The sequence below is a fragment of the Rutidosis leptorrhynchoides genome, chromosome 1 (genome assembly GCF_046630445.1).
Source record: "Rutidosis leptorrhynchoides isolate AG116_Rl617_1_P2 chromosome 1, CSIRO_AGI_Rlap_v1, whole genome shotgun sequence".
NCBI classification, from domain to species: Eukaryota; Viridiplantae; Streptophyta; class Magnoliopsida; order Asterales; family Asteraceae; genus Rutidosis; species Rutidosis leptorrhynchoides.
In genome coordinates this window covers 198,816,300-198,828,846 of record NC_092333.1, presented here as the reverse complement: position 1 = coordinate 198,828,846, position 12,547 = coordinate 198,816,300, and positions in this window count along the sequence as shown.

Genomic DNA, 12,547 nt, shown 5'->3' with positions numbered 1-12,547 from the left:
CATATTGGACGGTCAAACGTTGTGTAAAGCTCTTTTCAAAAACACAAGTCTCAATAATTTGGATTGCTTATCATGTTGGTATGGTTTAATTTATGTAAATATTAATCTCATAAGTATAATTTGGTCGGAAAATTCCGGGTCATTACAACTTATAAGATTAATATTTACATAAATTAAACCTTACCAACATGATAAGAAATCTAAATTGTTGAGACTTATGTTTTTGAAAAGAGTTTTACACAACGTTTGACCGTCCAATTTGACCGATGATATCACGAACTATATAACATATGATAATTATACGTTTGTGTATATATATGTATTTATATATATAACATGATCTAAGGATGGTTTAACATCTCATTGTGTACTAAAAACAATAAGATAAAAGTATACTTTGAAACTACTAATTTAAGTTTTCAAAACGATAACTATACGTAACGTTTTTTTTAACATAAATACTTAAAACTTATAATGCTTATACATGTATCGTATAGATATGTATTTAGTCACTTTTAAAGGGCTTTTATACATAAAACAAAATAAGTATATTTACAAAAGATAGTTATATTTGAATCCTCGTTCCGTTTTCTCAAGATTTCTATACGTATATCAAGGGTATATGTACCCGTATCATACCCAGCTTCTATACGTATTTACTATTGGTATATACACATCAAATCAACATCTAAATCAGCCATATTACTGCCCTCCAAGAGAGGTAACCTTGATTGGATATGGAAAATTTCACAAGATTACAACATAAAAATCTTGTTTTGTCCCCCCCCCCCCAATTCACGAAATTTTTACCTTATATACCCCATCCATTTTTCAATTTTTACTACATCATTTCTCTAACTAGGAATACACACTTATAAGCCTCATGCATCCCTAAGAAATCCAGCAAAAATCCTCTCAAGAATCACCTTAATAACCACCATATCAAGATCAAACAAAAACACTACAAAATACTACTTTCATTTCAAGTTTATGTCCTAAGTTGCTTCCAATCTTCAATCCAACTCCACCACTCTTTGGTTCTAGGATTTTTCTTATTTCTTACAGTAACTTTGTCCAAGTAACTTGAGGTAGTAACCTTATTCATAACCTTATTCGATTCATATTTATATAGCTATCTTATTTTATGTTGTAAAATTTTAACAACAAGAACATAGTTTGAATGATTTCAAACTTGTTTGCAAACTAAATAGATCCTTCTAACTTAAAATTTAAAACACTTCAAGACCTGTAATATATCATAATGATATGCTAACTTAACAAGATATAACTTGGTTTTACAAAGAACACCTTAAAAACTGAATCTACGTCGTCGGAGTGCAATTGGGGGCTGTTTTGGGTTGGATAATTAAAAACCATCTTGAACTTTGAATTGGAAGTTCATGTTCTGAAAAAATGATATTTCTTATGAATATGTTAACACATAAAAATTTCATGGTTTAACTCAAAGTGTAAGTATTTTTAGAAAAATGATCATTAAATGTTGTTTTTATGATGGAAAATGATCACTTTCATAAGTTTCACCAAAGTTTGACCTATAACCTGTAATTTCGAATACAAACTAAGGTATTTCCAGTTCAGATTCTTAAAATTTGACTCGATCCAAGGAAGTGGCAAGTTGAACCAACAAAAACGGAGTTGTAATGAAGAACCTACGACTAAAACAAGATTGGGTATCCGAAGCTAGTTTAGCTACGAAAATATTTGGAGAAAAAGTAAATTAATCATATATTTTCTAATTAATATGATATTTTATATATAATTACTTATGATTTGATTTTATATATTTCAGGACCACCCGTAAACAACACGAGAAGATTAATCATAAGACCTCATGATTGTACGCAACACGTCATTTGACAACACGGTACTTTATGTACGCAACACATCATTTGACAACATGGTACCATGGGTCGAGATTAATTCTGATAAATACGAATACGATGGGGTCTTTATTTATTTTATTTAGTAACTAATTGTGGACCATTAACATCGGACTGCTAACTACGGACTAAGAAAATATTAAAAGTAATATAAGTATATATATATATATATATATATATATATATATATATATATATATATATATTGTAACGATTATTTGAAAAGAAAATATGTTAATATATTATATATATGGTTAGGTTCGTGATATCAATCGGAGACCAAGTCGTGTTATATATCTTCAAGGCAAAAGTGAGTATATAGTCCCACTTTTAAACTCTAAATATTTCGGGATGAGAATACATGCATTTTATGATTTACGTTATGGACACAAGTGATTAAAAATATATATTCTACGTTGAGTTGTACCACTGGCATATATCCCTGTAACTTTGTAACTACTATTTACATGAGGTATTGTAAACGCGAATCCTGTTGATAGATCTATCGGGCCTGACAACCCCAACCGGACTGGACAACCAGTATTCAACGGTTGCACAGTACTTCATTTCGGTGACTACACTTGGTACGGTGTAGTAAGATTTCATAATAAAGGGAATATGCGATGTTGATTAAATGTTAAGTATGGTTATCAAGTGCTCAACAACTTAGAATATTTTTATTAAAACATTTATATATGAAATCTTGTGGTCTATATTTATAACGCTGCCGGCATTAAACCTATATCTCACCAAATTTATGTTGACATTTTAAGCATGTTTATTCTCAGGTGATAACTAAAAGCTTCCGCTGCAACATGTTGAATTTAAGCAAGATCTTGAGTATGCATATTTGTGTCAAAAATAAAACTGCATATCGGAGAATTTGTAATGTAAAATACGTTGGAAATCGTGTTGTTATCATCACATGTAAAATTTGTAAGGCTAAGATTATCTCTAAATGATAATCATTATTATGTTGTTTAAACCTTGTATTTGTAATAAAAGCTATGGTTTGTATTGTAAAAACGAATGCAGTTTTTGAAAAACGTCACATATAGAGGTCAATACCTCGCGATGAAATCATATGTTATTGTATTCATCCTTATGGTTAAGGTCGGGTTATGACAATGGAGCACGCACGGTCGCACCACGGTGGACCGTGCAGGCAACTGTGTGTCAACGACTATTTTTTGAATCCCACTATAAAAGGCAAACATTTAAGTGCATTTGAAGAAGACACTCTTGCACATTTCAAAGGCTTATCTCCAGTGATCATAAGTGCATCAATTACTACTCAAATATGATCAAGCAAGAGAAGATTCTATGATTTTATAGATATAGAATTAGGTTGTTGTAAACTTACTAATCAAAATCATTTATCTTGTGAGTTTACTTAATGTAATGTGTGTCCTAGTAATGTGTTAGGATCATCATTGCAGAGTGTATAATTCTTGTAACTTCAATTAGTGGAAGCATAGGCTAGCTTAGTGATCTACTTCCTTAAAGGGACTTAGGAAGTTGATTAATCTTATTTGGAGATTAATACTTGTCCAAGGTGAAGACAAGTTGATCTAGGTTAGAGTTGATCTTTCAAAGGGATAGAAAGATTAGGTTTGTTGTCTACTAAAGAAGATTGAAGACTTGTAAATTGGATCTCCACCGGGTTTGGAGAAAAGTGCTTAGTGAAGCAACAAATCCCGATTAGTGTAATCGGGGAGTGGATTAAGGTGGATTAGTTAACATCCACCCGAACCACTATAAATCCTTCTATCTATGTTCTTTACATTACTTCATTTATCATTTTGAACATATACACTACACACATTAAGTTTGAGTTGAGTTGGTTGATCAAAGTAAAATCGAATTTGGTGATCAATCGAAAAATTGTTAAAAACGTATTAAGTAACTATTCACCCCCCTCTAGTTACTTACAAACTATATAACAGCTAAGCATACAGTATCAAACATGTAAGGTCATCTATTGCTACTCCCGTCAACAAACAACTAATAGCAACACAAGGATCGGTGGCTTGTAGGGACACGCGACTCGTAGCTGATCGGGCTACAGTCTACTGATAGTCCCTCCTGCTGGATCACCTGCATAACCGTCCAGACGCAATGCATGTGTCCTTCTATGCTATACTGAACATCCGTAGGACTTGGACCCAACCTGGCCTGGCCTTGGTTGACCTCGTGCGAACCCCACCTACTCACCTAGCCTAGCGTCTGAAAGGACCCGTCCTAATCCATCCGGACAAAGTCCACATCGATTACAAACGATTCACAATAGTTGGTTACATCGCGAGGTACTTGACCTCTATATAATATATTTTACAAACATTGCATTCGTTTTGAAAAGACAAACTTCCTTACATCGAAAATTGACGATATGCATACCATTTCATAATATATCTATTTATAACTATCTTAATAATAATCTTGATGAACCCGACGACTCGAATGCAACGTCTTTTGAAATATGCTATGAATGACTCCAAGTAATATCTTTAAAATGAACAAATGCACAGCGGAAGATTTCTTTCATACCTGAGAATAAACATGCTTTAAAGTGTCAACCAAAAGGTTGGTGAGTTCATTAGTTTAACATAAATAATCATTTCATAATTTTAATAGACCACAAGATTTCATATTTCCATTTCTCATAAACATACGTCCCATGCATAGAGACAAAAATATCATTCATATGGATTGAACACCTGGTAACCGACATTCACAATATGTATATAAGAATATCTCCATCATTCCGGGATCCTTCTTCGGACATGATATAATTTTCGAAGTACTAAAGCATCCGGTACTTTGGATGGGGCTTGTTGGGCCAGATAGATCTATCTTTAGAGTTCGCGTCAATTAGGGTTTCTGTTCCCTAATTCTTAGATTACCAGACTTAATAAAAAGGGGCATATTCAGTTTCGATCATTCAACCATAGAATGTAGTTTCACGTACTTGTGTCTATTTCGTAAAGCAGTTATAAAAACAGCGCATGTATTCTCAGTCCCAAAAATATATATTGCAAAAGCATTTAAAAAGGGAATAATGAAAACTCACATAATGTATTTTGTAGTAAAAATACACGTGACTATATTAACAACTGAGCAATGCAGGGTTGGCCTCGGATTCACGAACCTATATCATTTGTATATTTATTAAAATGTATAATCATGTTATATATTATCATTAATTATATAATTTTTATATCAATAACATATTTACTTCATTATATTTTCATTTTATATATTTTTTAAATAAAAATATAAGTTTTGTTATGTTATATGAGATAAATATATTTAAATCATTCATTTGTTTAAAACAGTAATTTAGTAATAAAATATAATATTTAAGATGTTAAAATAATTATAATACCAATATTAATAATAATGATAATAATATTAATAATAATGATAATAGTATTATTATTTCTTTTAATGATAACGTAATTGATAGTTTTTAATAATAATCTCATAATAATGGTAGTACTAGTAGTTTTGAACAATTTAATAATACTGGTAATATTAATACTTAACACTTAATAACCATCTTATTACTAATCATAAACTTAATAATAATACTCTTGTTAATGATAACACTAATAAGTTTAAAATGATACTAATACTAAAAATAACGTTGTTAATACATAATGGTGTTAATAAATAACAAAATGGTAATAATATTAGTCTTAGTACTTATGTTTACATAATGAATATAATAATAATAATATTTATAATACTAACAGTATTCTTAATTATAACTATAATCATAATAATAATAATATTAATTAATACTTTTAGATGACAAAAACTATAATAATAATTACATTAATATTGTTAATAATATTAATAATACTAATAATGGTTATATTACTTAAAACCATGGTAATAATAATAATGATTATAATACTAGTAATAATAATAATAACTAATGTTAATAATAATAATAATAACAATAATCATAATGGTAATAATAAATGATAGCCAAAAATAATAATAATACAAATAGAAGAATGAAAACTACCTTAGACTTTTTCCCAAAAAAATTAGTCTTGAACGAGGCTCGAACTCGAGACCTCCCGCTCACCCATCACTCCCTTTAACCAGTTGGGCTGCGCCCCTTTTTCCAAAATATAACAGAACCTAAACCCATTTAACCCGACATCGTTTTCTAGTTTTCACCATCTTCTTCACTATCCAACTTTAAAGCATCGATTTAAAGGGTTTTTGGAATTCAAAACTAATCAATTCAGTTTCCCTTAACTACATATAAACAACCACTAATATGTATACATAGTTGTGCTTTTTTTTAAAAAAAAAAATAACAAAAAAAATAATAAATAAAACCGCTGCTGGGTCTCGGTTTAAAAAAAAATGATTTTCGATTTTGGTTGTGTTTTAGACAATTGTTATAAAATAAAACTAACTTCAAATCGTTCCTAAAATCGTTCTCAATCTTCAATTTCACTTGAATCATAACATGGAATTCGAATTTTTGAAACTACAAAACAGTTGACTTTTGAACTCTAAGTTTGACTCTTCAAATTCGCACTCGATATAAAAAATTGGGATATTGCGGTTTTGAAGAAAGTTTCATGACATGATTTAGAACAATTCTGCATTTATAAATTTTGAAATAACACTTGAATTCGAAATTTGACAAAAAAGTGAAGAACAAGTTACCTGCATTATTTCTTCATTTATTTTCTGTTTTCTTTTGCAAATGGCAGTAGATTAAATTTATGATGAATGATTGATATAGAAATCCAAAAGGGCGATCGACGTTTTGGACTTTTATGGTTGCTATGTCGACAGGTTTTTGAACGAGCAGAGGAAAAGAACAAAAAAAATATATATATATATATATATATATATATATATATATATATATATATATAACTAATACATATAACAATAATAATAATATTCTTAATATTATAAATAATAATAAAAAAATATTATTATGAATAATAATGACCATAATAACTATAAAATTTAAAACAATAATCTTATTTATAATAATAATATTAATTATAATAATAATACTATAATCGTTAATGATAATAGTAATAATAATACTACAACATTTTTATATATACCCAATTCGTATCTATAAATTTTATATTTAGTAGTGGTAAAGATATAGTGAAGTACCTGTATCAAATTCCATATCTATATATTTAATTAGTGGTATTAATGATACCGATATTAATATTATTATTAAATGTTTATTTTCATAATGATAATGAAAGTAATAAACTACTTAACAACTATATTTTTCAACTTGTAATTAAATTTAATATCTTAACCGTATATTGTATTATTTTTAAAACATATAATATATAAGAATATATACTGAATATTTGGGTCTTTATATATTTTACATATATACTAGTATATAATTGTATTTGCATTTTTGTTATCTAATTAATATATTAATGTTGTTATATATTTATATATATATATATATATATATATATATATATATATATATATATATATATATATATATTTACTATAGTATGTTGTTTCATCATAACAATAGATGTTATTAAATTTTAACATATAATACTTATATCTTGTATATACATTACATATAATATTAATTATACATAGAATCATATATATTTATATATATAAACTTATTTTTAATTACACTTAATTATTTGTATCTTATTTTATATATTTAATTCTAACAGTTTAATCATATATTATTCTAATAATATCTATATGCATCTATTTATATAGTTGTTCATGAATCGTTGGGAATAGTCGAAGGGTAAGTGATTACCTGAACACAATTCAAAGTTTTTGAAAACATTAACATTACCGACTTTGCTTATCGTGTCAAAACGATATAAAGATTAAGTTTAAGTTTGGTCAGAAATTCCCGGGTCATCACAGTGTCAGTGAAATCCCCATCTATCTAGTGCATACAGGCATACACAGCTAACTATGCATGGCATTCGGTTATCAACAGTATAAACTAACAATAGCATCACTTGCTACTCTATAATATAACCGAAGATAGTCCCACTCACCGATACCCGCAAACTCGGTAGTCTTATGTCACCGAGTCTTCTCCTTGTCTGTACCACCTAAGAATAAATATTGAACACGTTAGTAAATCGTATCCCATTTACTAACAATATCACTATATATATATATATATATATATATATATATATATATATATATATATATATATACAATAATACCAATTTATAGCGATATGCATATATAATTATATATATAAACACCACACACATATATATATATATATATATATATATATATATATATATATATATATATATATATATATATATATATATATATATATATATATATATATATATATATGTATGTATACATACAACGATACCAGTATATACATGTATATATATATATACATGTATATATATATATATATATACACAACACACATTTATATATACAATTTAAACAATCATCACATACTTATGCATATATATATATATATATATATATATATATATATATATATATATATATATATATATATATATACCACACACTTATATATATTTACCGAAAAATATACCAATAATATGCACAAGTTCATGTATATACTTAAACCGTTATAACGCTACCCAATGTATGCCAACAAACGGGTAAACGGTCAAAGCAGGCGATCGTGCCTAAATATATATTTACACATATGTGTATCCACACACACACACACACACACACACACACACACACACACACATATATATATATATATATATATATATATATATATATATATATATATATATATATATATGTTCAATACAGAACTAAAAAGCTACAGAACTAATTAATGCGCACATAAATACACTTGTGCACAATAGTGCACATTGAAAAGTTTTGTATTTGTGCACAAAAATACATTCATGCACAATGATGCACATTAAAAAAAGTTTTATATTGAACTTCTGGCTATATATAGGGTCATAATCAAGAGGGAAGCACTTTTTTGGGGGACGTAAATTACTTTCGTTTTTTCAAAAAAAAAGTTTCACGCATCAAGTTTAGGTGAAAATATGAACATTTAAAAAAGACACTTTGTGATGAATGTTATTATTTTGGCGGTAAAACGCTCAAAGAAAAAAAATGAAAACATTCAATGCATTGAATGTTTTGATTCTGAGTTTATTTGTAGCGTTTTTTTTCATCTTGTGTGAAGTATTTCTTTCGAAATATAGCCCGATTTAGAGTTTAGGGTTTAGTGTTTTGGGTTTAGTCCCTAAACCCTAAACTCTAAACCGTTCATGTTAAAATATTCAATCTAAACCTTAATTTCTAAACCCTAAACCCTAATTTATAAACTCAAAATCTTAATTTCTAAACCCTAATAGCTAAACCCTAATTTTAACCTCCTAATTTCTAAACTCTAATTTCTAACCCTTAAAAAAAACTCAGAATCAAAACATTCAATGCATTGAATGTTTTCATTTTTTTCTTCGAGCGTTTTACTGAAAAAATAATAACATTCATCACAAAGTTTCTTTTTTACATGTTCATATTTTCATGTGATCTTGATGTCTGAAAAAAAATTCGAAAAAATGAAAAAAATTATTTCCCCCTAAAAAAATGCTTTCCTCTTGATTATATATATATATATATATATATATATATATATATACGAGATGCACATCATTTTAGGGATGGGTCATGAGCCAACCAAGCATTGTACACAAAAGTACACATATACCATTTACTACCCAAATTAAAATAATAAAAAGGGTCATGGTGTAAAAATGATAAAACCAAATCAAACATAATTAATATGAACGGGGGTCGCGAGTTAAATGGGTAAACAACATATATATATATATATATATATATATATATATATATATATATATATATATATATATATATATATATATATATATATATATATAAGTAATTCAAATGGGCCAAAGTCCAAATGGATGATACAAATCAATATACTTACACAAATGGGTCGGGCTCCAAATGAACAAATAAACTGATACACGCACTGCAAACCGGCAACCACCACCATCAGGTGGCAACCACCACTAACCGGCAGCGGGAAGCTGCACGTCGGCAGCAACAGCTGCCGAAAAACAGAAACAGTAAACAACAGCAGGTGGCTGCGCATACCTATAAAACAGAACCAGAAAGTAGCATCGCCAAGAAGACAAATAACAGCAACAGTAGGCAGGATCAGCCACCGCGCCGCCAACAGCCATCGCGCGCCAGCAGTAGAATCCAACACCGGTAGCTGCAGTAGCCGTGTGGCAGCTGCAATGCGGCAAACAGAAACAGTAACAGCAGCGATAGCTGCTGCTACACCCGATTTCACACCCAGATTTCATATTTCAAGCAGCTTTTTGTCAAATTACAAACATACAATTTATCACTAACATATATATAACAATAATCAAGCACAAAATCGAGTTTAACAACCTAATTAGAACATGATTCCAGCAAAATTGCATTATTTTTATCATTTTATCATGAACCCTAAATAAAACAAGAATCAAACATGGAAATCTAAGAGGACAAACCTGTTTCACACTTCGTTCGGTAGCCCAAACGAACTTCAAATTTAATAAACAAATAATTCCTATGACCCGTGTCACAAAAAGCACCCACTGGACTAATAATTAAAAATAAACAATTAATAATTAATTATTACACTAAAATACATTTTAAAACATTAAAATGGCAAAAAGGTAAATTTCACCTAGGTCCGATACCAGGATGTTACATTTGGATTTTGAGATTTGGTGACAATATTAGTGGCATTGGGTTCTTTGTTAATGGGCTTGATGATAAATTTAGTTTTATATTAAATATTATTGGGCTTGAAGTTTCTGGGAAAGAATTCGTTACAAGGAGTACGTGTTGGCCTGTTTTTGATAGTAGGTTAAACATTATTATGAAGATTATTGATTGGGGTGAGGTGTGTTATTTGTTACTATGCCTAGAGTATACTGTTCTTGTGCAACGAAGAAAGGAAAAGAGATTGGGGCAACATGATAAATTTTGTAATCCTAGTTTTGGTTATCATTTTTGTCTTAAAATGTATTGTTTATATTTTAAACATGATGTTATTAGATTAGATATTGAGTCTCGAGATTGGGAGGTTCACTAAAAACTTCCCTAAGTGGTATGCCACTTGTTGTTTGTATATATTCTTTTAGTTTTATGATATTTTGCCGGGTGATTGAGCCCTTTACCAAAAAAAAAAACTCTAAACTCTAAACCTTAAACTCTAAATTTTCCAGGGGTACCGTCCCCTTTTCCCAAAAAAAAAAAACCTTAAACTCTAAACTGTTCGTGTTACAAATTTATTCTAAACCCTAATTTCTAAACCTTAAACCCTAATTTCTAAACCAAAAACCCTAATTTCTAAACCAAAAACCCTAATTTTTAAACCCTAATAGCTAAACCCTAATTTATCACAAAGTATTTTTTTTTTTTTTTAATATTCGTATTTTCATGTTGTCTTGATGTTTAAAAAAAATATTAAAAAAAAAAAAAAAATCCCTTCCCCCCACTTTCCCCAAAAAAAGTGTTTCCCTCTTGATTATATATATATATATATATATATATATATATATATATATATATATATATATATATATATATATATATATATATATATATATATATTAACACTCGAGTTACATACATGTATTATAACACATTCACATGTACATAATAAATATATAAGTATGGTAATACTTATATATATATATATATATATATATATATATATATATATATATATATATATATATGTATGGTAATACTTTTATATATATATATATATATATATATATATATATATATATATATATATATATATATACTTATATATATATAAGTATATATATACTTATATATATATATATATATATACTTATATATATATATAGTATATGCATACGACACAAGAACTTATATTATATAACATCCATGCATATTGTATATATAATATATAAGTGAAACATAATAATATTATTGTTGTATTCCTATACATACTTTCGAAAGTTATACAAAAGACACGTGTATTATACAAGCGTATAGTATACAATGTGGAACTATAATCACAAATGGATAACGTACGAATCTTACGAATTTCACCGCTACTTACGGTCATAGATAGTGTCCATGGTTGCCATTATGGGAATAGGCTTGCTGGATTTTCCAAGTAGTCATGATAGGCTCTGACCAAACGGATCCCGACCCCCGGTTACATCTGGCTATCTATTGACGTACTTGATAGCATTGAGAATCGTTTAAGTTGTATGACATCTAAACTGTGGGAATAGTAAACATGCGAATTGAGAAATTCTTAAAAAGAACATCAATTATATATATGAATGTATATCACAAACGCATAACTAAAAAGATGATGACAATGATGATCCGGTTAACTTAAATCTAATGATGATAGGTTGACTACTTTGGACCACCGCTCCTATTTGCTATCACACTGTTATCGCAACACCTTGAAACCAGACCACAAGGAAGATTACCTAGTAATACTATCCAAAATCTCCACATAGAGGAATCTAAGCAAATGGATTCCATAATCCCAAAAGAAGAACCACGGAGGAAGTTAGCTAGGCTCA